The sequence below is a fragment of the Lagenorhynchus albirostris genome, chromosome 19 (genome assembly GCF_949774975.1).
Source record: "Lagenorhynchus albirostris chromosome 19, mLagAlb1.1, whole genome shotgun sequence".
Taxonomy (NCBI): Eukaryota; Metazoa; Chordata; class Mammalia; order Artiodactyla; family Delphinidae; genus Lagenorhynchus; species Lagenorhynchus albirostris.
This window is the reverse complement of record NC_083113.1, coordinates 31,779,775-31,805,032: the sequence shown is the minus strand read 5'-3', so window position 1 is coordinate 31,805,032 and position 25,258 is coordinate 31,779,775. Positions and strand designations below refer to the sequence as shown.

At 43.1% G+C, this 25,258-nt stretch overlaps 1 long non-coding RNA gene across 1 annotated transcript; it reads right to left on the bottom strand.

The window, feature by feature from the left end:
• Nucleotides 1-1,893: 1,893 nt before the first annotated feature.
• LOC132510516 (uncharacterized) lies at nucleotides 1,894-23,862 on the bottom strand. Its single transcript, XR_009537324.1, has 4 exons — nucleotides 20,866-23,862; nucleotides 17,996-18,080; nucleotides 3,536-3,730; nucleotides 1,894-2,374 (listed from the first exon to the last, which is right to left on the bottom strand). It is a non-coding gene; the product is annotated as an uncharacterized LOC132510516 (long non-coding RNA).
• Between the last annotated feature and the right edge of the window lie 1,396 nt (nucleotides 23,863-25,258).

Below are 25,258 nucleotides of genomic sequence, written 5' to 3'. Positions count from 1 at the left end.
TCTCTTGCGCCCCTGTGACCGCCATGTGAACGAGTCCAGCTGAGACTGCTGGAGAATGAGACAGCACCTGGAGGCAACAAAGACCAGCCAGCCTCTGGCTGACCCACAGATGCAGACACATGCGTGAGTCCAATCAAGATCAGCAGAGGCTGGTCCAGATCAGCAGTACAGCTAGGCAGCCCACAGACTCGGGAGCCAAATATATGGTGGTTGTTTTCAGTTTGGGGGTGGTTTGTTACACAGCAATTGCTCACTGATACACTATATAACACCCAAGTCTGATCACATTACTCCACCAATCTAGAGCTTTTCAGCGACTCCCCACCACCCTCTGGAAAAAGTTCCATCACCTTATCCAGAATAGGAGGGCCCTTGTTTTCTGGATTTTATGTCCCTCTGCAGCCCTTTCACTTAGACCCTTCAAATCTGCAAATCCTTGTATTCCCTGTACTGCTTCATACTTCTGTGCTGTCACTTTTGTGACTCTCATGACCTGGAATTTCCCTCATGACTCAGCTCAAGTGTCATTGGTAATGGGGAGCCCTGTCTCCCTAGGTGGGATTCTGTGTGTGATTTCACTGCCAGGTCATGAAATGGCCTCGTCTCATTCAACTGTAAACCCAACCACCCACTGAGGGCCGACCATGTTCCAGATACTTGTCTAGGCACTGGATATACAAATAAAAGTAAGTGGTTGTGACCTCCTGCCCCCAAAGTTGTTGGTCCCCTGAAAGATCAGTTTGACAAATTGTGGTAAGTGCAGTGACAAGGATAGGTTCAGAAAGGCTTTTTTTAGAGGTGACATCTTGAGGGACAAATAGGAATTAGTCAGTTTCAGAGAAATGCACAGGTATGAGGCCCAGGGGGCTGGGTGTGCTTGGGGACACACCTGCAGGTAGTACAGGATGACTGGAGCAGAGAGGCAGGATGGGCTGAGGAGGGGGAGTTTGGATTTACCTTGAAGGCAATGGGAGCCACTAGAGGGCTTTAAAGAAGCATGCAATAGGTGCTCAATAAATGTTTCCTTATTAGCACACCGTCTGTCTTCTCCATTAGACTGAGAGTTCCCGAGGACAGAGTTATTCCTTCTTTGTATTCTCCACTTCCTTCCTGGAATGGCTGGGTATGATTTTGATCAATCAATGAATGAGTGAATAATGCCACCCAAGATATAACAATACAAAACCCAATGGGTCGGGCTTCCCTGGTGGCGCAGTGGTTGAGAATCTGCCTGCCAATGCAGGTGACGCGGGTTCGAGCCCTGGTCTGGGAGGATCCCACATGCTGCGGAGCAACTACGCCCATGAGCCACAACTACTGAGCCTGCGCGTCTGGAGCCTGTGCTCCGCAACAAGAGAGGCCGCGATAGTGAGAGGCCCGTGCACCACGATGAAGAGTAGCTGCCTCTCACCACAACTAGAGAAAGCCCTCACACAGAAACGAAGGCCCAACACACCCAAAAATAAATAAATTAATTAAAAAAAAAAAAACCCAATGGGTCTTTTCATCCAAACAAGAACCGCTTTTCACTCCCCTGGTCAGGGAGGTGTTGAGGGTTCAGGTAGGCTCTGAGACGGGTCCAGAGAACAAAGACCCCTAGTCCTCTGGGCTTCCCTGAGCCTTTGCTTGGCAGCAGGAGTGTGTGCTGGTGCTACCTGGTGGCCACAGTGCTCATGTTCTAATTTGATTGCCCTCCTCCATTGCCAAGGGGCCCTGTCAGGCCAGAGAAGGGGAGCAGGAGCCTGGAGTGGGCAGAAATGCTCTGCTCAGCATGTAACCAAAATTTTGGTCCCTGTTCCCAATGCCAAATGATAATGAGGACAAGGTTTTGAGAATAAAGGAAAGAGAGAAAAGATTTTAATATAACAACACTTCTTTTGATGTACACACATCATGCTCCTATCATTTCACTAGCAAAACCAGGGTCTTCAGAACTCAGTATTAACTACAATACCATCCCACATGGCTATCTATAGCCTTAGAAACACTTTGTGCTCTTTAGATGTGGGGGCAGCAGGAGAAAATGGAAAAGAATAGTGGCTTCTCAGGATAGCTTCACCAAAGTGCCAGTTGATCCAACCCAATTCTTTGGAGTGAGAAAAATTTCCTGTCAACTAGTTCATCATCCTTTCCAAAGTTTCACAGAAAACCCTGTACTCTTCTGCTCTTGGTACTTAGAAACATTCCAGTCTTTTAGCTCTTTGACTATTCCTTCATTCAACAAGCATATGTTTTTCACTCACATCACAGTCCAAATGAGTTTTGCCAACTGCAGCTGGCCTTCCCTCGTGATTTGGTATCTGGCTTCTCCATCTTGTGAGGCTGAGATCTTCCAGGGCCTCCTGAGTCACCTCTGCTGTTCTAGAAGAGTCCCCTGGAGAGGCGGGAAGCAATTGGAGCTCACCCTGGGGACACAGTTGCTGGCAGGAGCCATTTTTGGTAGCTCATTCTACCACAAGCACACTGGTGCTGGCCAGTGTCATTTTGGAGTCCTTGAGATATTTACTTATTTATTTATTTATATTTATTTTTTGGTTGCCCCACATGGCTTGTGAGATCTTAGTTCCCTGACCAGGGATTGAACCTGCACTCTCTGCAGTAAAAGCGCAGGGTCCTAACCACTGGACTGCCAGGGAATTCCCTTGAGAAATATTATTTTGCCAGCAAATGAGGAGGGTAGGAGACTAACTTCTTAAAATCTACTGTCCTACTCTCTGAAAGAGGGCAGGTCTATTTAAGGAGAATTTTGAGGGTAGGGGTAACAGGACTACGTGACTGAGACCTCACTGGGCTGGTGCTGTTTCTTTCGATGTATCTGTGATTCATGGCCATTGCAGTGGTCTGCCTCTGGTCAAGATGTTCTGTTTTTCTTCTGCTTGACCCTACACACCTGTGACTCAAATTAAGAAGAACTAGCCAAACAGGCTAGAACTTATCAGCATAGTTAGCAGACAGAAACAGCATGTGTACATTATTTGATTTAATGCATGAGTTAAAGGAGAAGGTCAGTTGTTAAATTTTTAACTCTATATTCAGCTACATATTCCCCACTGTCAGTTATAACCCTCCATATCTATGGCAGTGAGGACTAAAAAGTCATCTGGCTACTTCCTGCTGAACAGGGGCAATGTTAAAATTGGGGAGGATTAGAAGAGAGAAAGTTCTGGACTTTCATTTTAAAGGATTCGCTTGTCCCAAAAGGTGCTCTAGAATCCTGCAAGATAAGCAGAGAGGCTTTTTCTTTCTTTCTGGCCTGATGTCACCTTTTGTTATATTAACACCTTGGAGGGCATAAGGTTGCAGTCGGCTGCCAGGTTCTCAGTAGTACAGAAACATGTCTGAAACCACATCCGTAACAGCCATCCAGCTCTGTATTCAATGCCTGAACCATAGTTACTCTACTTTGATTTTTAAATGTATACTTTTTCTTAATGGTTAAAGCAGATGTACAAGTGTATGTAATAGGACACAAACAGGCTGTTCTGGTTAGCCTAAAGTTCAAAATAATGTATAAGCCAGAATGACTTTCCCATACCTCAGAATGTGAAAATTTCCTCCATCATTTTTCCCTTTTAGTTGCAAATCTCTCCACAGAAAGCACTGATAATCAATACATTTTTCCATTGTTGTTGGAGTGGTTTTGCTGCCTGCTCCAGGTCCATTCATGTCCCTCAGGGCTAGGCTTACTCTTCGTTTATACCTTTGCCTAGTTCTCCACGTTGGGGGAAAACTAATCAGATAGGACAAACAAATATAGTGAGGTATGCTGACAGGGAAACACTTTATAGGCTATGCACTTAATCCATTGTACCAAATTGTCATTCAAACATATGTACTTTTAGCAGTACACTCAAAGCAAGCAGTGATATATGTCATGAATAGTTAGACAACTTCATTAGAGAAATTTCTTTCCATCCTGAACATTGGTGTTAAACGTATGTTCAGAAGTGTTCAGAAATGGTCAGAAGTAAAACAATAACTTTCCATTTTGATAGGAAGACAAACATTTGGTAAACAATTCAATTAAATTAGTTGGATGGTTCTTCAGGGCTGATAGAGATTCTTGGGTCAGCTGCCTACCACTGCTGTTGTCTTCTTATCCTGTGTGGTTGTCATTTGGGGTCAGCAGTCTTTTCTGTAGACAGTTCAATGCAGAGGCCCTTCTTAATTGGGAAATATGAATTTAAGAGTTGTTTCCCTTCAGTTTCCTTGTGCATGAGGTACTTGAGAATACCTGATAAGAAGTCTTTCATCTAGGTTGGAGACAGTCCTTTAAATGATGCTTTTTCCAGTATGCATAACCCCTTGGTTATAGATCATGGGGCACCTGATCTTCATCCAAAGATAGATTACAGTGATCAGCTTCAGAAACAAGCTTAGGGTATCTTCTTAATAACTCAGTTAAACTTTACAATAACGTAACATAGTAACAAAGGGCTATTTGAGAAGAGAGTTTTAGACAGTAAATACTGACCTCAATTAACAAAACTAGAATTTAACATCTATTGAAACAATCTTTTCTCTCTAAAAGTACTCTCATTTTTACCAAGTATAGCCAAATTATGATTGTAGAAAGAATATCCCAAGTGGAAAACACATTTTCTAACCATTTCTTTTTTCATTGTGAGGGCATCAGTCTTGCAGTCAGGGAAGGCTTTAACCCATTAAATAAAAAATGGGGTTTGCCAGGGACCTGGGACAATCCAAGTGTCTGTCTTGGGTTTCCCATAGCCCTGACTGTTTAACTCACAGCTATTGTTTACATATCTTAATTTCTCTGATTTAGGAGCAGACTGTTGCCATGTTATAAAGACATCAGGATGGCAATGAGGGGTTAAGTTTCTTTGTAGAACCAGAATGGAGTTTATCTACATGTGCTATAATCTTTATAGATTCTGTTGTTGCCTTTGCATGAAAGTCAGTTAGGGCATTTCCCTAACACTCAGGTTCAGTCCCCTTGGTGTGAGCCTCAAATTTGATGATGGATAACATTTTATGTCAGGTCATATAAGATTTTAAGGAATTTCATATAATTTCTGTAACACCCACAATATACTTATATAGACATAATAAAAAGAAGGCTTAATGTTACCTTTTATTTGACAATGCTTCCCCTCTAATTTAATCTACCAAATAATCCTAGTTAGTTTAATATTTTTTTCTGAGATGCCTCAGGGGCCCTCTGAAGCACCTCGAAGTTAGCTGGCGGTCAGAAGAAACTTAACTAGAATTTGACTTTTGGGAAGTTTGTCAAAAATATCAAAAAGTTTCAAAACACTTGGTGAACGGAATTATAGGTCATTTTGAAACAATACTTATTCACTCAACCAAAGTAATAAAAGATTTCAAAAGCAAATACAAGTCACTTAAAGGCCAAGAGATTCACACAATCTGTTATCAAAAGCAGCATTTCAAGAAAACTTTGTTCTTTTAACAGAGAGAAAACCAAATTCTTTTTTTTTTGGTACCACCTTACTGTTAATAACAAAATCCATTTATTTAATTAAATTCAATCTAATCTTAATCAATCCTGACCATTAAAAAACCCTCCTTTTTTCAAGGTTCTTTTTCTGTAAACCTTCCACAACTTTATGTGTCCATATTAATTTGTCCCCTTTTTTAAAACTATAAACAAGCAGCTCTAGGACAAAATTATTCTCCTTTTTTTTCCCCCATGAATATATTTCCTGTCTTCATGTCTTCTGTCACTGACAACATATACCCTACTATCTTTACATATTGAAATGTTTCCCTTATTATTTTAGTAGCTTTAGTTATATATAATAATTTTTAAACTCTTAGAAACCTTAACAAAACCAAGAAACAAGTAATTTAACTGGCTGTGATATCAGCATTCCTTGATTAGCAAACTTAAGAATTTATTTCATAACCTCCAAAAACATACAGTTTCCTCATAGCATGATTTCTCTTGCATGTGGTGCAAGATGCATGTCTAATAAACCCAAACATCTTTAGTTTCCCTCTCGTAAGAAGACAAAAGTAGGTAAACTTAGATTTGTTCAGCAATCAATGTTCCAGTATTTTACCTTAAAAATGATTTTGACATTTAATGTTATCATTTAATTTAATTTAGCAAAACTCTAATATTTCAAGTTACCAGAAACCTGGAAAAACTATTTTTAAGTAGACATTTCTAAAACATAATTATTCCCAAAGTGTTCACCCAAAAGCTTTTATCCCATACCAAGTTAATTTTCTTGCTGACAAATTTTGCAAGATATACTGGGCTGGCCAAAAGGTTCGTTCGGTTTTTTTCATAAGATGTCTCTAGTAGCACTTAGTTTTCTTTAACTTCATTCGAAACAATTTTGTTAGATTGTATGTGACAGCTGTCATATCAGCATGCATTTAAAAAAAGACATCAAAATTGGTGAATTTTTGTATAGCCATTTTAATATTGAAGATGGAAGAAAAAAAGCAACATTTTTGGCATATTATGGTTTATCATTTCAAGAAAGGTAAAAATACAACTGAAATGCAAAACAGAGTTGTGCAGTGTAAGGAGAAGGTGCTGTGACTGATCGAACGTGTCAAAAGTGGTTTGTGAAGTTTCGTGCGGGAGATTTCTCGCTGGATGATGCTCCACGGTTGGGTAGACCAGCTGAAGTTGACAGCGATCAAATCGAGACATTAATTGAGAACAATCAACATTATACCATGTGGGAGACAGCTGACGTATTCAAAATATCCAAATCAAGCTCTGAAAATCATTTGCACCATCTTGGTTGTGTTAATTGCTTTGAGGTTTGGGTTCCACATAAGTTAAGCGAAAAAAACCTTTTTGACCGTATTTCTGCACATGATTCTCTACTTAAACGTAAGGAAAACGTTCCGTTTTTAAAACAAATTGTGACGGGTGATAAAAAGTAGATACTGTACAATAATGTGGAACGGAAGAGATTGTGGGGCAAGTGAAATGAATCACCACCAACCACACCAAAGGCCGGTCTTCATCCAAAGAAGGTGATGCGTATATGGTGGGATTGAAAGGGAGTCCTCTATTATGAGCTCCTTCCCGAAAACCAAACGATTAATTCCAACAAGTACTGCTCCCATTTACACCCACTGAAAGCAGCACTCAACGAAAAGCGTCTGGAATTAGTCAATAGAAAACGCAAAATCTTCCATCAGGATAATGCAAGACTGCATGTTGTTTTATGACCAGGCAAAAACTGTTACAGCTTGGCTGGGAAGTTCTGATTCACCCGCCATATGCACCAGACATTGCACCTTCGGATTTCCATTTATTTCGGTCTTTATAAAATTCTCTTAATGGAAAAAATTTCAGTTCCCTGGAAGACTGTAAAAGGCACCTGGAACAATTCTTTGCTCAAAAAGATAAGTTTTAGGAAGATGGAATTATGACGTTGCCTGAAAAATGGCAGAAGGTAGTGGAAAAAAAGGGTGAATACGTTGCTCAATAAAGTTCTTGATGAAAATGAAAAATGTGTCTTATTTTTACTTAAAAACCGAAGGCACTTTTTGGCGATCCCAATAGTATGAACTTATTGACTCTCAGTAAGCCCAAGTACAATAAAAGTACAATACTTAATGTTGATGATTCTAAAGATGTGCCTTGCTAATTAACATACTTAAACAATGAACTTAAGCTGACTTTAATACTAGATATTAATTTAATACTTAATATTCCTCAGATCATGTGAACTTCAAATTTATTTAGCTTAATTTCTCTTGTATTTAGAAATGTTTGATTTGTAAGTGCTTACTTTAAGCCAATTAAATAGAGCTCATTTACAAATTAGCCTCAGCAATATTATCCAAAGACAAAGACACGTAATGAGACATCCATATATCCAGACAGACAGAGAGCTCATAGTTTCTGCTTGAGGTTAAAAATGCCTCTTTAGGGCTTCCCTGGTGGCGCAGTGGTTGCGAGTCCGCCTGCTGATGCAGGGGACACGGGTTCGTGCCCCGGTCCGGGAAGATCCCACATGCAGTGGAGCGGCTGGGCCCGTGAGCCATGGCCGCTGAGCCTGCACGTCCGGAGCACAGGCTCCGTAACGGGAGAGGCCGCAGCGGTGAGAGGCCCGCGTATCGCAAAAAAAAAAAAAAAAAAAAAGCCTCTTTGCCTTTTTTTCCTCCTTGGCTTGAGGTTCTGTTGCAGCAGAAATAGAAATGAAGTTTCCCTTCTCCTGAGAACAAGGAAAATAAAGGGAACAGTGAACAGGCTAGAGAAGAAACATAATCTGGCCTGAAAGAGTTAATCACTCCTAGTTTTTTGTTTTTTGTTCTGTTACTAGCATCTGTAGTTTCTGTAACTAGATTTGTACTTCACAAAGCTAACCTATTACTCTTTAACACTATGTGAATTACATCCTGCACTCCCATGTAGTAAATCACCCCTTGTAGGATTTGCATTTCAGAAAAAAAGTCGCAGGCGGATAAGGCAGAGACAAACGGACCCAATTACCCGACTGCCTGACGCCAGCTGTGACTGTTTTGAAATAATGCGGGAAGAAGAAGAATGCAAGACCTTCCCTGCTTTGATCCTTATCATATACCCCCGGACTGCAGCCCCACATATAAAATCTTCTCCGATTCCCGAAGGAGGGTGGGGGGCACAGTCCTTGAGGCGCTAGCCTGCTGTGTCTTCCCTTGTGCCTGGCAGAAAAATCAAGCCCTCTCTCTCTTCCTCCAAAATCTCTGGCTCCGAATTTCTGTTCGGCATCGGTGCACAGAGAAGCCGAGATTTCGTCCACAAAATGGGGGCTCCTCCGTGATCTGCTCGCAGGCAGGCGGCTCCGCAGTGCCCCTCGGCTTGATCGGAAGCTTGGGGATCTCTCTCCAAGCCCTTCAGGAGAGCGGAGGGTTCGAGGATATCCCTGAGTCCAGATCGCCAGGGACTCCCTGCCCCAGGGCTGTGCCCCGATCACACCCGGCCCGCCGACTCGGCTGCGGAACTCCGAGGCTGCGGCAGAGAACGTGGGAGAGGCTGACCCAGCAGCTGCCAGGCTTCTTTTGCCTTAAGGACACCTTCTCTTCTCTTGCCTGTGCCGGCCTGGACTTCCACTCTGAGAAAACACTAAATATTGGAAGATCAGAAAGAGGGCATACGGAAGTCGCGACACACCCCGTCAGCACCTACGGTGAGTCTCCGGGAGTGCACTCCGGGACCTTTGACCGTCCCCCCCGTAGGGGAACTCCGTTCCAATTTGGGGGATTTTCCTGCAAAGGGAAATCCTGATGTGGAATTCTCCCTGCAAAGGGAGATTCTGATGTAAGGCGCCACTTTGGGGCAACCATCCAGGTCGAGTGGGACTCGGAAGTCACGTTTGGGCAGGTCTCTGCCATATGTTTCTCTTTTTGAGCATCCCTTTGCTGTTTCCTTTTATGGTTTATGTTTATGTGTGACTTCCAGCTGACGAGGTGAAGGTTTATGTTTTGATTTGAGCGCGCTAACATCTAACGTCTGTTACCAACTGCTCTAGACAAAATGGGAAGCGCTTCCTCTAAGGTTCCACCCTCATCTGGGAACTTTTAGGGAAAATCTTAAATGACTGGTCGACCTGTAGCTATGATCCAATGACAAAGAAAAATGGCCTGAAAATGGGTCTCCTACAATTAGATCTTTATTGCCACAGGATGGGGAAAATGGACCGAGGTTCCCTTATGTTCAGGACTTTGTGCCTTTTATCTTTTTTTTTTTTTTTTTTTTGTGGTACGCGGGCTTCTCACTGTTGTGGCCTCTCCCGTTGCGGAGCACAGGCTCCGGACGCGCAGGCTCAGCGGCCATGGCTCATGGGCCCAGCCACTCCGCGGCATGTGGGATCTTCCCACACTGGGGCACGAACCCGCGTCCCCTTCATCGGCAGGCGGACTCTCAACCACTGCGCCACCAGGGAAGCCCGAGAAAGATCATTTTTGACAGTATGGCCACAGTATTCTTTAGACTCTGGAGAAAACTGGTTAAAATAAAACTTTTCTTAAAATTGCAAAGCCAGTTCTTTTTGCATGTGCAATTAGAAAAGACTAGCTTGTTAAAATACTTTTCTTCAAAATTCTGACCCTGAGAGAACAAAAATATGCCTAGGAGGAAGCTTGAAGTTAACTCTTATCATGTCCTGAGTTACAAACACAGCCCACTTTGCTTAAGAGTTCAGCCTTGGGTTAATTAGTAGAACTTCAAGCCAAAAAAAAAAAAAGAGGCAAAGACACATTTTAAATCTCAAGTGGAAACTATGAGATCTCTGTCTGTCTGGATATATGTGTATGTCTCAGTACGTGTTTTTGTCTTTGGATAATATTGCTGAAGTTAATTTGTAAAGGAGCTCTATTTCATTGGCTTTAAAGAAAAGTAAGCGCTTACAAATCAAACAATTCTAAATACAAGAAAAGTTAAATAAATTTCAGGTTCATGTGAACTGGGAAATATTCAATATTAAATTAATACCTGGTATTAATGTTTAAGTTTGTTGATCTAATTAATCTGAACATGTCTTTAGAGCCATCAACATTAAGTATAATACTTTTATTGTGCCTAGGTTTAATATAAACTAAATAAGATCTGATTATATCTGCTACAAATTTGTCAGCAATGAAAATAACTCGATGTGAAGAAACTTTTTTTTTTCTTTTTTTTTTTTTTTTTTTTGCGGTACGCGGGCCTCTCACTGTTGTGGCCTCTCCCATTGTGGAGCACAGGCTCCGGACGCGCAGGCTCAGCGGCCATGGCTCACGGGCCCAGCCGCTCTGTGGCATGTGGGATCTTCCCAGACCGGGGCACGAACCCGTGTCCCCTGCATCGGCAAGCAGACTCTCAACCACTGCGCCACCAGGGAAGCCCGTGAAGAAACTTTTAAGAAGAAAAACTGCAAATGAGATAAGAATTTTGGGTGAATTTTTAGGAATAATTATGTTTTAGGAATATTTACTTAAGCATGATCTCTCCAGATATTCAACAACTTGAAAATTTAGAGTTATGCTAAATTAAGTTAAAGGATGGAAGTTTATTAAACAGTAATTACTGAACATTGGCTTCCTTTTACAGAGAAACAAAAGGTTTAGAACTATTAAAAAATGTGTTTGGTGCCACACTGAGATATTTTCTATAAGGAAGCACATTCTTCAAAAATTATTATTTGGATGTATGTTTACCAATCTACAGAGTGCTGATATAAAGGACAGTTCATGGTTGCTTAAGGAAAGTAGAAAGTGGTTTTTAGTAAGGAAGGTATGAGGAATGGAATTGCATTTTATTAAAGGAAAAGGAAGTAGGTCTGATTTACAGGTGGCTGTTTCTGATTGGGAAAATAAAGTGATGGATACAGAAAGTGATAAAAAAGGTTTGCAGAATGTGGACCCTTAGAAAAGAGTTTTATACATGGTACAAGTTTTCTTAAGATGTTGAACTGCCTTGGATGACAGATTTCAAGCTTGCTTATTTATTTATTCATTCATTCATTCATTTATTTTTGGCTGCATTGGGTCTCTGTTCCTGCACGCAGGCCCTCTCTAGTTGCGGCCAGCGGGGGCCACTTTTCGTTGCGGTACGTGGGCCTCTCATTGCAGTGACCTCTCCTGTTGTGGAGCACAGGCTCCAGGAGTGCAGGCTTCAGTAGTTGTGGCGCACAGGCTTAGTTGCTCCGCGGCATGTGGGATCTTCCCGGACCTGGGCTCAAACCTGTGTCCCCTGCATTGGCAGGCGGACTCCCAACCATTGTGCCACCAGGGAAGTCCTATGCTTCTTTACCTTTTAAGTGATCCGTTTGATATTTGCCTTTAAAATCTTTTATCGAGGGCTTCTCTGGTGGCGCGGTGGTTGAGAGTCCGCCTGCCGACGCAGGGGACACAGGTTCGTGCCCCGGTCCGGGAAGATCCCACATGCCACAGAGCGGCTGGGTCCGTGAGCCATGGCCGCTGAGCCTGCGCGTCCGGAGCCTGTGCTCCACAACGGGAGAGGCCACAGCAGTGAGAGGCCTGCGTACCGCAAAAAAAAAAAAAAAAAAAAATCTTTTATCGTTACTTTGGTTAAGTGAATAACTACTGTTTCCCAGTGACGTATGATCTTATCTGACTGAGTGTTCTAAACGCTTTTGATTTTTTTCATAAAACTTCCCAAATCAAATGTAATGAAGTTTCTTTGACCTCTAGGTAACTTTGGGGTGCTTCAAATGGCCCCTGAAACATCCCACAGAGAGAGATTACACTAATTAGGTTCATTTGGTATGTTAAAAGTATGTGGGAAGTATTGTCAAATGTGTAATAAATCTTAGGTTATATTGTATGGTAATTGTTACTAATATAGATAGTCTAGAAATTATATGGAGTTTCAAAAAAATTCTGCTATGTCCTGGTAAAATGTTATCAGTCATAATTCTAGTTATTATCTTAAGTGTCATATGTCACAACAGTAACCAAGTTACCTTATTAATTACATTGTAATCAGATTTTAAATTTGCCTTAAGTCTTTTGTCTCCAGAGACACAGTTTCACTCTGATCCCTTTGCAAAAATGCTTCCTCATCAAGAAGATTTATAAAAAGGACTTCTGGATAAATACAAGTTTCTGACTTTCAGACCATAATGCTAAATTGGATATAAAGAAGCTCTTCTCCTCAAGCTACTTATGGTTTACAACAATTTGGTGATTTACATTTATGGGTAAAATTAAAACATTTATCTTCTCTATCTGCTCCCTCCAGAGACTGGAAACTCTTAGGTCCCCAGCAGCTTTATCAGATAAATTAGGAAGGCTACCTCACTAACAGGTATAGAAATCTCATGGTATTTTCGGGACCTTGAAAAGGGAGGAATTCACCTACATCTGGTAAGCGAAATCTGTGACAAGCCCTTGGTGTGACTTCCCTGAGAGGTCTTTTAAAAGTTCAGTCTGGGACTCCTTATAAAAGTTTCAGCAAGCAAAAAGCCTATACGATCAATTACAGTTATATAAATCATCAGGCCAAGTTTATTGATACCAGACTAAAATTTGGTTCTCTTTCTCTGTTTAGAGAACACAGTTTTCTTGGAATGCTGCTTTAATAACAGACTATGTCAATTTCTTTGCCTTTACGTGATTTACATTTGCTTTTAAAATCTTCTGTTACTTTGGTAAAGTAAATATTATTTCACAGTGATCTGTAAAGATTATGACGGCGCACATAGATAAAGTTCACTCTTGTTCTACAAAAATTGACCCCTCAGTGTCAGACTTTTGCCATCCTGATGTCCTGAAAACATGACAACAGTCTACTCCTAAATCAGGGAATTAGAAATGTGTAAACAATAGCTGTCAATCAAACAGTCAGGGCTATGGAAAATCCAAGACGGCTGCTTGGCTTTTTCCGGCTCCCTAACAAACCTCATTTTTTATTTGATGGTATAAAGCCTTCCCTGGCTGCAAGGTTAATGCCCTCACAGTGAAGAAAAAAAATTATGTTTTACTGAATATTAAATTCTAGTTTTGTTAATTGAGGTCTGTGTTTACCAAGACTCACTTCCCAGATAGTTCCTTGCTGTTATGTTATATTGCTAAGAAGTTTAATTGAATTATTAAAGGCCACTCTAAGTTTGTTTCTAAAGCTGATCTCAGTAATCTATCTTTGGATGAAGATCAGATGCCCCACGACCGACAACCAGAGGATTATACATACTGGAAAAGACATAATTTAAAGGACTATCTCCAAACTGGAGGGAAGGACCCTTATCTGGTACTCTTAACTAGTTCGTACACAGTAAAACTAAAGGGAATTAATTCTTGGATTAATTTCCACTCACGAAGGGCCCCTGCACTGGACTGGCCTATAGAGAGGGCAGCTGACCTCAAAATCACCTTAAAACAATGCTCAAACAGCGGAGAAACTACACTCACCCCAGGATGAGAAAAAGACAACATCAGAAGTAGACAGCTTACCCAAGAGCCTGGACCTGACTCATATGCCCATCTATAATGTTCTCTTGACTTCTTGGACCTTTGCATATGAATCAAATGTTTTTCTATCATAGGCACGATCCTATGCTAGTTTTAAAAATCAATCCAGTTGTTGGGTTTGTGGCCAATTACCTATGTCTAGTACTTCTGGATTACCTGAGTGGACTTCTCCACTCCAAGGCTCTAATTGGTTGACTCTTAAGAAATTAATCGTAAAAGGAAAATTATAGTCATGTCCAGGCCACTATTGGTATTACTAGATAAGATCCCCTCACCTGACCCATTAATAATACCTGCTCTGACCCTGACCATAAATATGAATTTTCCTCTATCACTCAAAGTTAAATCAGAGCAACAAGCAAAATTTCAGCCAAGGAATAAAACCTCCCACCATCATGGGATGGATTTATGTAGTTAACACCAGGCTATGGTAATTTAAGGTTAAAGGCTCCTCTGTGCTGGGAACAATTAAATCATACTAAGGATAATCATTCTAGTAACACTAGGAAGCTGGGCTGAGTACCTTATGGACAATGCCAATGTATAATTTCCCTGAAGAACAGGGATTAGTATAGAACAGACTAAGTCAAGACAACCTGGGATATACTGGGCTGCACCTAATGGAAGTTCTTGGCTATTTGCATTTTGCCTATTTCAAAAAAATGATTGTTTCTTACATTACCAAATGTGTGACTGAGCCTCTGATAAAGTGAGGATATATAGTTCCATGGGAGATCAAATGATTACCATAACCTAACTTTTAAAAGTTCAGTCTGAGACTCCTTATAAAAGTTTCAGTACCTTATGGACAATGCCAATATATAATTTCCCTGATATGTATAAATATATAAATAATATATAAATTCCCTTCTCATATATGAGAAGGGAGAAGAAGCAACAAGAGGGAATATCCTGGACCATAAGAGACTAGGAAGACAGGTGGTCCAGAGACTTCTGGATACGAGTAAAGGCCTAGTCCAGTAATAGCACATGGAGTGGCCTACTAGCAAAATCTTTGCCAGACCTGGGAAAGAGCGTTCCTAGCACCGTGGGACAAAATGGTCAGGAAATGCCCCAAACCATGGTTGAAATTATGACCATAAAGGGGCCCTGCCGACTGAAAACTGACACTTGCCATCTCCTTCTACAAGGATTAAATCATGAGCTTCTGTAGCTGGTGACCTTCAACACCCTCTACAAGGAGTTCAGGGTAGAGATCTTAAATGAGGCACTCTGTGCTCTGGGAAAAACAGACAAGGACAGGCCTTCAGATAGTTAAATACTTTCAGGAGAAGATTTTATGAGCCCCAAGTCTTGCATCTTCTCATACCTAGAGAAACACTGACATCATTAACAGGGACACTAAGGTGTTATTTTAGGCAAGTCCTTTTATTGCTAAGAACTTGAGTTTTCTGAGCTGTGTTAGATTTGGGATGTGACCAGCCATTCTCAAAAAGAACGTCTGCTGGCAGCTGGTAACTGCAACCTTACTTCTTAAAGGTCTCCTCTGGTAACTATTACACTTTTAGATGAAAAACTTGCTTTAGATCATATGTTAACAAAAAGAGAAAACACATATGTAGTGACCAGTAGCTCCTGTTACTTATATGTTAATACCACATCAAAGGTTAAAACCTATTTTGATGAAACTAGATAACCGGCTACCTAGCTACAAGTCTCCCCAAAGCGCCAGGCCTAGACTGGGTTTCAGGCTTATTCTCCTAAAAAGAAATGAGATCTATTTTGTCTATTAACGTTTAGGTTGTCACTCCCCCAAATACTTCTAACAGAGTCTGTTACACCTACATCAACACACTGGGCTAATAGAAGAGGACATAAAATTATATATATGACTACACCAAATGGCTCCATTCCTTTAGACAGGGTAACCCAAATGCTGACTCTATCTAGACCAGGATCAAAATTACCACCGAGTGTAACATGGCTCTTAGTCCTGCTTGGGACCCCGGCTACAATAATTCTTTTACTAATCTTTGGCCTCTGTTTTTTTTTTTTAACTACTTGTTAAGTTCTGTCTCTTCCAGATTACAATAGGTTCACATCAAGATAATGATGATGCAAAGATTCCAGCCATTTCTCAGAACAGATCCTGCCAAAACAACAACAGAAGTCACCCTGGGGCCCTTAATAAGACAGGGTGAGAGCTCCGTGACCCCAACTAGGTAGGGTCTACGAGCCCCTTGCCAGCCTAAAGAAGCTACAGAAGACATACCGTCGTCCCTTATCCTCCCAATGAAGATTTCTCGGGGTTCACGCCTCTCAGGGGGGGTATAAAATAGGAGATAGATGGGCCCCTGGGCCGGAGAGCTGGTGTTTGTCAAGTGGAGCAAAACTGAAGTTTTGTCCTCAGCCAGACAAGAAGGACGCCTGTTTCCCTACCTCCATTGATACGGAGGGAATGAACTAGCAGTGGGGAATTTGTTGCAGCAAAAATAGAAGTGAAGTTTTCTCCCTCCTGAGAACAAGGGAACACTGAACAGGCTAGAGAAGAAACATGACCTGGCCTGAAAGGTTAATCACTCCTAGTTGTTTTTTGTTTTGTTTTTTTTAACTGTTGCTAATCTGTAGTTTCTGTAACTAGATTTGTACTTCACAAAGCTAACCTATATTACTCTTTAACACTATGTGAATTACACTCCCTTGTAGTAAATCACCCCTTGTAGGATTTGCATTTCAGAAACAAGGTCGCAGGCGGATAAGGCAGAGACAAACGGACCCAATTACCGGACTGCCTGACGCCAGCTGTGACTGTTTTGAAATAATGCGGGAAGAAGAATGCAAGACCTTCACTACTTTGATCCTTATCATATACCCCCGGAATGCAGCCCCACATATAAAATCTTCTCCGATTCCCGAAGGAGGGTGGGGGGCACAGTCCTTGAGGCGCTAGCCTGCTGTGTCTTCCCTTGTGCCTGGAAGAAAAAAATCAAGCCATCTCTCTCTTCCTCCAAAATCTCTGGCTCCGAATTTCTGTTCAGCATCGGTGCACAGAGAAGCCGAGATTTCGGCAACAGTTCTACTTATTAACTCAAGGCTGAAGTCTCAGGCAAAGAGGGCTGCGTTTATATTTCAAGGACATGTAAGCGTTAACCTCAAGCTTTCTCCTAGGCATATTTTTGTTCTCACAGGGTCAGAATTCTGAAAAAAAAGTATTTTATCAAACCAGCTTTCTCTAACTGCATATGCAAAAAGAAACAGTTTTGGAATAAAAAAACTTCATCTTGGCCATTTTTCTCCAGAGTCTAAAGAACACTGTGGCCATGCAGTGTTAAAAAAAAAACAACAACAAAACTTTGGGCTTCCCTGGTGGCGCAGTGGTTGAGAATCTGCCTGCTAGTGCAGGGGACACGGGTTCGAGCCCTGGTCTGGGAGGATCCCACATGCCGCGGAGCAACTGGGCCCGTGAGCCACAACTACTGAGCCTGCGCGTCTGGAGCCTGTGCTCCGCAACAAGAGAGGCCGCGATAGTGAGAGGCCCGCGCACCGCGATAAAGAGTGGCCCCCGCTTGCCACAACTAGAGAAAGCCCTTGCACAGAAACGAAGACTCAACACAGCAAAAATAAATAAATTAATTAATAAACTCCTACCCCCAACATCTTCTAAACAAACAAAAAAACAACTTCTTTCTCTTTCTAGGAGCATACTAAAAATCACCCAGTTTTGTAAAATACACCCTAGGGAACAAGTACAAGATGGAATAGAGCTCTCATTACCCATTTTCCTTTTAGACATAGGCTTATAGCTGTAAGTTGGTCATTCGGCCATAATCCTTCCCAAGGGACTTTCAGACGGAATTGAAACGGCACCTCCCATGTTTAAAAGCAGACAAACGACAAAGGAACAACAAAGGAACCAAACCCAACAAGGCCAGCTAAACAAACAGGAACCTTTCAAAACTCAAAAGAGAACAAAAGGGAACAACTTCCCCGGGTTCTATGGTCTCACTCAACCGTGACCGCCATACCATTGGTGCCACAAACAACCCATAAAGGGCTGGAAGTTTCACAACCTTCCTTAAAAGTACGGAATCAAGGATCTCGGTGTGCACACCAGGGGACTTACCCAAATGGCCAAGGTGTCTCGACTCTTCCAAAATCTGTTTCCTTTTCCTCCAAGAAGGTTCAAGTTGCAGGGGACCATGTCCTATCTGGGGAGAGAGACCGGAGTTCCCCAGAGCTAAATGGGGCTCTGGCCGCTTCTTGGACAGTCCCTCACTCTCTTCCCGGAAGGCAGCCCTCTTGCCGGCGTGGGCTCCAAGTGCAACCTGGGGCGGGGGCGGGGGCGGGGGCGGGCCCTCGGGGCGGGCCCTCCCCTCCCCGCTCTGACAGTGTTCCATCGGGCTTGGGTAGGGGATGAACACCACCCCACTGGGGAGCCGAGGTGCCTCTGGCTGGCTCAGCCAATTTGTAACCGAAAATTTGGTCCCTGTCCCCGATGCCAAATGAGAATAACGAGGGCAAGGTTTTGAGGATAAAGGAAGGAAAAATTTCTTAATGTGCCAGCAAATGAGGAGGGTAACAGACTAAGATCTTGAAAACTACCGTCCTACTCTCTGAAAGAGGGCAGGTCTATTTAAGGAGAATTTTGAGGGTGGGGATCGCAAGACTATGTGACTGAGACCTCGCTGGGCTGGAGCCATTTCTTTTGATACTTCCGTGATTCATGGACATTGCGGTGGTCTGCCTCCGGTCAAGGCGGACCAGACTGACTGTTTTTCTGCTGACTGCTTGATCCTACACACCTGTGATTCAGGATAAAAAGAAATAGCCAAACAGGCTAGAGCCTATCAGCATAGTTAGCAGAGAGAAGCAGCATGTGTACATTATTTGAATTAAAACATGAGTTAAAAGAGAAGGTCAGCTGTTAAAACTTTAACTCTGTAATTGGCTACAAGCAGACCTAGCTGCCAGCTCAGCCAGTTAGAGGTGCCTCTGTAAATGCCAACCCAGGTCAGTCTGTTCTCACCTGCAAGACCTGCGTCCTGAATCCCCATAACTTGAGCCCAAGGGAGTCATTGATCTCACCCCATAGGACAGAGGAGCCCTTTATCTATGGCCACTCAGACCATGGTGCTTTGCACAAGGGCCCCTGCCATTGTCAGCAGATGATGGAATTCAGGTGAGGAAGCCACGAAAGGGAGGTAATGACCAGTGTCTTCCCAATATCTTTCTCATCCTCTTCCTAAGATCCTCTTCCTGATTCTGTCCAGAGAAGCAATGTATCCAGTTACACAGTCTTTCTCCCACCCCAGACTCTCTTACAGCTAAAGTTGCCAGGTTACATGAATCTGGCCTAGGAGATGTAGATGGACATCCAGGTGGGTTTCTAGGAAATCTACTCTTCTTCAGAGTCAAGAGGCACAGATTCAGCAGGCCTCTGCCCTTTGCTCTTTCTCTTTATTTCCCTTCTTCCTGCCTGAAAGGTGGGCAAGATGTCAGCAGGTGGATTAGCCATTTTTCTCCATGACTGTGAGAACCGCATGCTGTAGATGGTAGAACAGGAAGCTAGAAGGAGTCCAAATCCTTGATGACTTTCTTAAGCATCACCAGAGGCATCCTGGGCTTCTGGGCATGTCCAGGAGGAGATCCTCACTAAAGTCCTTCTCCAGAACCAGGGACACTTCTCCTTTTTCTTCCTGCTGAAGAACACTCTCCTCTCTGACTCATTGCGTATTTGTTACAAGAAAATGAGAAAAACTCATTGTTAAGAGACCATGGTTAGATTTCAGTTACATGCAGCCACTTATCATCCTAACGCATATGAGTATAATATTTTTGCTTTTTGATAGTGAGTCCAGATGGACATAAGAACCAGAAAGCATGGGATTGGGGTGTGTATGGAGAAAGCCAGCAAAGATATTTTCCTTGAGATAAAGGAGAGGTCTGTTCAAGATGAAATCTCTTACTTTGTGATCTAGGGCAAGTCATTTGCTTCCTAGCATCATGTAGGCAAATTATATTTATATATAAATGTATACAGATTTAAGTGCATGCATATATAACATATGTATATAAAGTATGTATATGTGTACAAATTATAAATGTGTATACATATAAATAAATTTATTTTCATTTCTAGTACTTATTTGTAATTGGAGAGGGTGTTGGAACTAGTTGAGGACCCATGCCCCTACCAGCTGGACCATGGTATGCCCGGATGGCTGGGGACCAAGGAATATGCACATCAGAGTGGTTAGAAGCACAGACTGCAGCCAGACTTCCTGGCTTCAAATCACAGTCCCACCAGCTAGTGAGTTGTCGCTTCTCTTTGTGTCTCCATTTTCCCCACTTACAAATGGGGATAATAATACTACCTCATCGACTCATTAAGAGGATTCAAAGAGTTGCAATTTGTAAAGCACCGGGAATAGTAACTGCGGCAGGATAAGCTGATGTGCTTGTTAATTGAATGTCAGCCCAGTGCATTGGCCTTGTCCAAGGTGCTGATGCTCCTAAGGTCTCAGTCCTCCTGGGAACTATGGCCTGTGAGACCTGGATGGCCCCATTTTCTATTTTAACAAAGCCAGCCAGGTACTGCTTGTGCTGTGCTCCCTTCCAATCCCAAAACTCCGGTGGGGAACTCTATACATTTAATTGCTTACCTAAAAATTCTAGTCTTGGCTCTGACACTCCCTGATCTGATTCTGCAGCTCACTTGAAATGCCAGAGTGGCAATGTCCTTCCTTATCTGTGAAGTGAGTTTGCCTCGTTTATTGGCCCTGCCCTCTCACTCCTCTCCATTGATAGGTTATTGTTACTATCTAGTGACTGGAGATGGGAGTCAGGGGTCAATGGCAACTACCAGGGAAGTCTGGGGCGCCGTGGTGCAAGAACAGAAATGTAGCAAGAACCTGGGAATGGACTCAGGGTGAGCAGTAGGCAGGTACCCTGTTGTTGGCCTGACCACGGCCTTCAGGTCTGCCCCAGGCTCACCATTGCCAGAAGCTGGGTTTTTGCTTCAGGCCTCTCCTCTTCTGACTCCACATCTTCCTGTCCTAGGCTGAGACTCTGCACTGGAGCCTGCAGTAGGTGGGGTGGCTGCTCCCTCTATATTCTTTGCTGTAGAAACAATCAACCGTGGCTCAAGGGTATGTTCCGGCCATGACCCCTGCTGGGCGTCCTCTGGGGACAGAGATGGTTTCCCTTGATTTCCTACGGCCCAACCCCTTACCTTCATGCCCTGCTAGGGGCCCAGCTCAGCCCCTCCCAGGCCTGATGACAAGCCAGTAGCTAGTAAGAAAGACATCAGAAGCCAATCACTTGCCAGCACTTTCAGGAGCCTCTGGTTACCACACTTCTGTCTCCAGCTCTTCTGGGTCATAGCTGAGGTCAGGGCCTCCCTGAAACATGGTCCAGCTGAGGGAGCATCTCCCTTGCCAGCAGCCTAATGGGGACTGACAGCGGAGGGCTTGTGAGGCAGCCAGGTCCTGCAGGAGGTTGGCTGCTGCCTGGCAAGGCTTGTGGAGGCTGGTATTTCCGAAGCTGGAACTTCCTGCCCAGTGGTCACATGCACTCAGGCCCAAGGAGACTCAGATTTGGCTACTCAGACCCCAATTCAAACCTCTGGGGCAGTTTCCTAAGGAGGGGACAAGGGAACAGAGACATTGTTTCGGCTACATGAAAGCACAGCAGTAGCTGGGTTGCCTTTGAAATGGGCAAAGATGGGTGAGAAGGAGAAGAAATAGATCAGCATTATGTAACTGACATGTACTAAACATATAACAACAAGCTGTGTAAGCTAGCACTATCCTGAATCCAATATTAATATTTAATCCTACCTATGATCCCATGAGGTGGTGGGGTCATTGTCATTCCCATGGATCGATGATAAATGAGGCAAAGGGAGGTTAAGTAACTTGCCCAAGTCTTCACACAATTGAGTGATGGAACCAGGATTTGGATCCAGGCAATGTGGCCCCAGAGAGGTTGGTCTTAAGTGTTCATCATCTTTATTCAATCCTGCTGACCTTCTTGGCAGTGTTATTCCCACTCTTCAGAAGCTAGAGAGACTCAGATTTTACATAACTTGTCCAGGTTTCCACAGGAGTAAGTAGTAGAGTTGGTATTCAAACCCAGGTCTAATCTGGCTCAAAACCTTTGTTCTTTTCATTAATCCAGGGCAAACCACAGACCGCAGGCCAAATCCAGCTCACTACCTGTCTTGTAAATAAAGCTACTTTTATGCTACAACAGGAGAGGAGTACTTCTGACAGAGACCTTTACAGAAAATGTTTGCTGAAACCTACACTAAAAATGTAGAATGGGTGAAAAGCAGCAACTCCCACTTCTGTCTATCAGCAGCTGCCTAGAAAGGTAGTCATTCACATTTTAGTGTGAATTCACCAACCATATCTGTGGTCGCTCCCTGAGAGTATATCATAGAGTCAAAAACAGAAGGGGGGACTTCCCTGGTGGTCCAGTGGTTAAGACTCTGCCCTTCCACTGCAGGGGGCATGGGGTTCCATCCCAAGTCAGGGAACTAAGATCCTGTATGCCACGCAGTGTGGCCAAAACGCCCCCCAAACAAACAAAGAAACAGAAGGGACTTTACAGAATCACCTAATCCAACCTTTTCATTTTACCAATTGGAAAACTAAGGTTTAACAACTGTTGCCAGGAAAACAGATGAGATATTGGATCTGGGGTGGATTAAAATGAAAAGTCAACATAATGCAGGGTGATGGAGATTTAGAAATGAACTCTGTTGTCATACTGATTTCATTTGGGGTGAAGACAGAGAGAGATGCCATGTACTATTGGAAGAAAGAGGCCCCCAAAGGTAATATATACCAGTGAGTCTTCAACATTTGAGAATCTGATGAATGTATCAATTCTCTCTCCCGGAAAGGTAGACATAAACTCATGCACACAAAAATTTGCGTTTCATTTCAGAAGGTTCTGATATTTCTGAAGCCTATCCATGAACACTTAGTGTTAATAACCCCTGACCCATTGCACAGATGAACAAATTGAGGCCCAGGGAGAGACTCCACATATCAGGGCCTTTTGGAAGGAGATGAAAATGAAGCTCTATCTCTCCAAACATAGGACAGGAGTGCTATTAAAATTGGGACATTTCAAAAGCCCACCAGTTTCTTAAAGTGAAGCCCACCTGTGAGGCTTCTCCAACTACATTTGTCAGCCTAGGGGACAGAATGGCAGCCAGCCCCCCAGAAGAGCTGCCCTTTCCCCCTCTGCTCCAGGCTCCCTCCTCTACTCCCACAGGGCCCCTTATTAAATGTCGGCAGGCGTGAGGGGAGGGCTGGAAGCAATGTGGCTGCCTTTTGTTTGATTCATTATAATAAACCCTAACTCCAATTCTGGAGGTAAAATTTAAATGATCAGATGATAATACCCCCTCTGGGATGTCTGCCCAGCTCCAATTCGACAAGCCAAACCCACCCCGACATCTTTGGCATAAATGTATTTGACTCTCCCAATGCTGCTGTGCAAGGTTGGGTTCATGGCTATCCAAAAAAAAAAAAAAATCCATAAGCTCCAAATGGAAGGGACCTTAGAGGTATGCAACCCCCTCTCACACCCCTACCTGACACTGAGTTCCCTCTACAACCTCCCTAAGAGACATCACTGGGGTGCTCACTACTTCTGGCACTATCCCATTCTCTGTTTGGCCTCAATTCAGCCCTCGGGCCCACCACCCACTCCCTGACGGCCTTTATATACTTGAAGACATAGACTGAATTGTTGGTTGTCAATACCTGCCTTATATTGGGGTCACTGTCTATCTGCTTACTTGCATTAAAAATAACAATGTAAGGTCACACCTTCCCCAAACAATACAATATAGCACTAAGGCCCTAAGTGTTAGTGTATCCCTCTTCCCAGAAAAATGCACACAAGTGCTAAATTGCACATTCATTTCCATCCAACTGGAAGTTCTGATCCCCTTGAAATTCAGCCCTAGAAACAAAAAAGTGAAACTACTAACTTGGTATCCACTTTCTACTTAAATAAAAATGTGTCGGGCTTCCCTGGTGGCGCAGTGGTTGAGAGTCCGCCTGCCGATGCAGGGGTCACGGGTTCATGCCCCGGTCCGGGAAGATCCTACATGCCGCGGAGTGGCTGGGCCCGTGAGCCATGGCCACTGAGCCTGCGCGTCTGGAGCCTGTGCTTCGCAACGGGAGAGGCCACAACAGTGAGAGGCCCGCGTGCCGCAAAAAAAAAAAATATATATGTCAATCTCAGAGCTAGGATTACAGATTTAACTCCCCCCTAGTCTTCTGTTCCACAGGTTATCAAGAGAGTTGTTTGGGTGAAAGGTGGGCCACTATGACCAGAAGCTCTACTTTACTAGCTGGAGGCTGATCACAGAAGACCCATTGGACTTAATTTGTAGCATTTTACCTTCACGCCAGAAAGAATTCCACTACCAGATACATGGCACAGGAAATATCCTTTATTATTCTGTACACTTAATTTTCCATGAAGAGAACAGCTTTTAAAATAAACGCACACACCAGATATAGAAATATGCATGACATTGGAACAGTCCATGACACAGGGCACCACTGAAAGAGTCCTTATTTACATAAAAGTGGAGAAACAGAGGGATGAGGGCGGGAACCCCAAAAGCTACTTCACATTCACCAGAATTTTGGTGACTTCTATGATCGCAGCTATAGCCATGCTGCACATCGCAGAGCTGTGGATTTTGGGACTCATAAGAGCATGACAACTTACCCTCAAATTCCGCAAAACAAAAGGGTTGGATTTATTTTTTAAAATACCAAGTGTTTCTGGCATCAGTTGAAGAAATATTGTCGAAAGAGGAACTACTGAATGTCCAGAAAAATCATAGTTCTGATATGTCTGCTCAGTAGTAGGTTATTGGTCACCAAATCATTCTGGAATGTCCTAAAGTAAACCGTGTGCTTCCTTCATTGTAAATTTACAACAATAACATTGTTACGGAGACAGGAAATTTTATTTACTGGATGGGACCTTTGATCTCTGATCCAACCCTTGCTTTTACAGACAGAGAACTCTGAAGCCCACAGAGGTGGAGACCCTCTCCCCAGGTGACCCAGTAAGACAGCCGTAGACCCAGGTCCATGCAACTCTAAATGCTGTGCTGTTTCCCCCACGCCACACTCCCTCTCTGTTCTTCTCCCTTCCGTGGCTTTCAAAGGAAATAAAGAAATGAAGTGAGCTCAGTGGGCTTCTTACTAAGAAATGATATCTTTGGTAAGAATGTTTGGTCTCACATTAACGGGATCATTTGGCAAGAGACTGGCTCCCACCTGGGCCGGAACCCCTCTGAGAATTAAGGCAGCTTTTAGGACCTTTATTTGGCATGATATTTGGC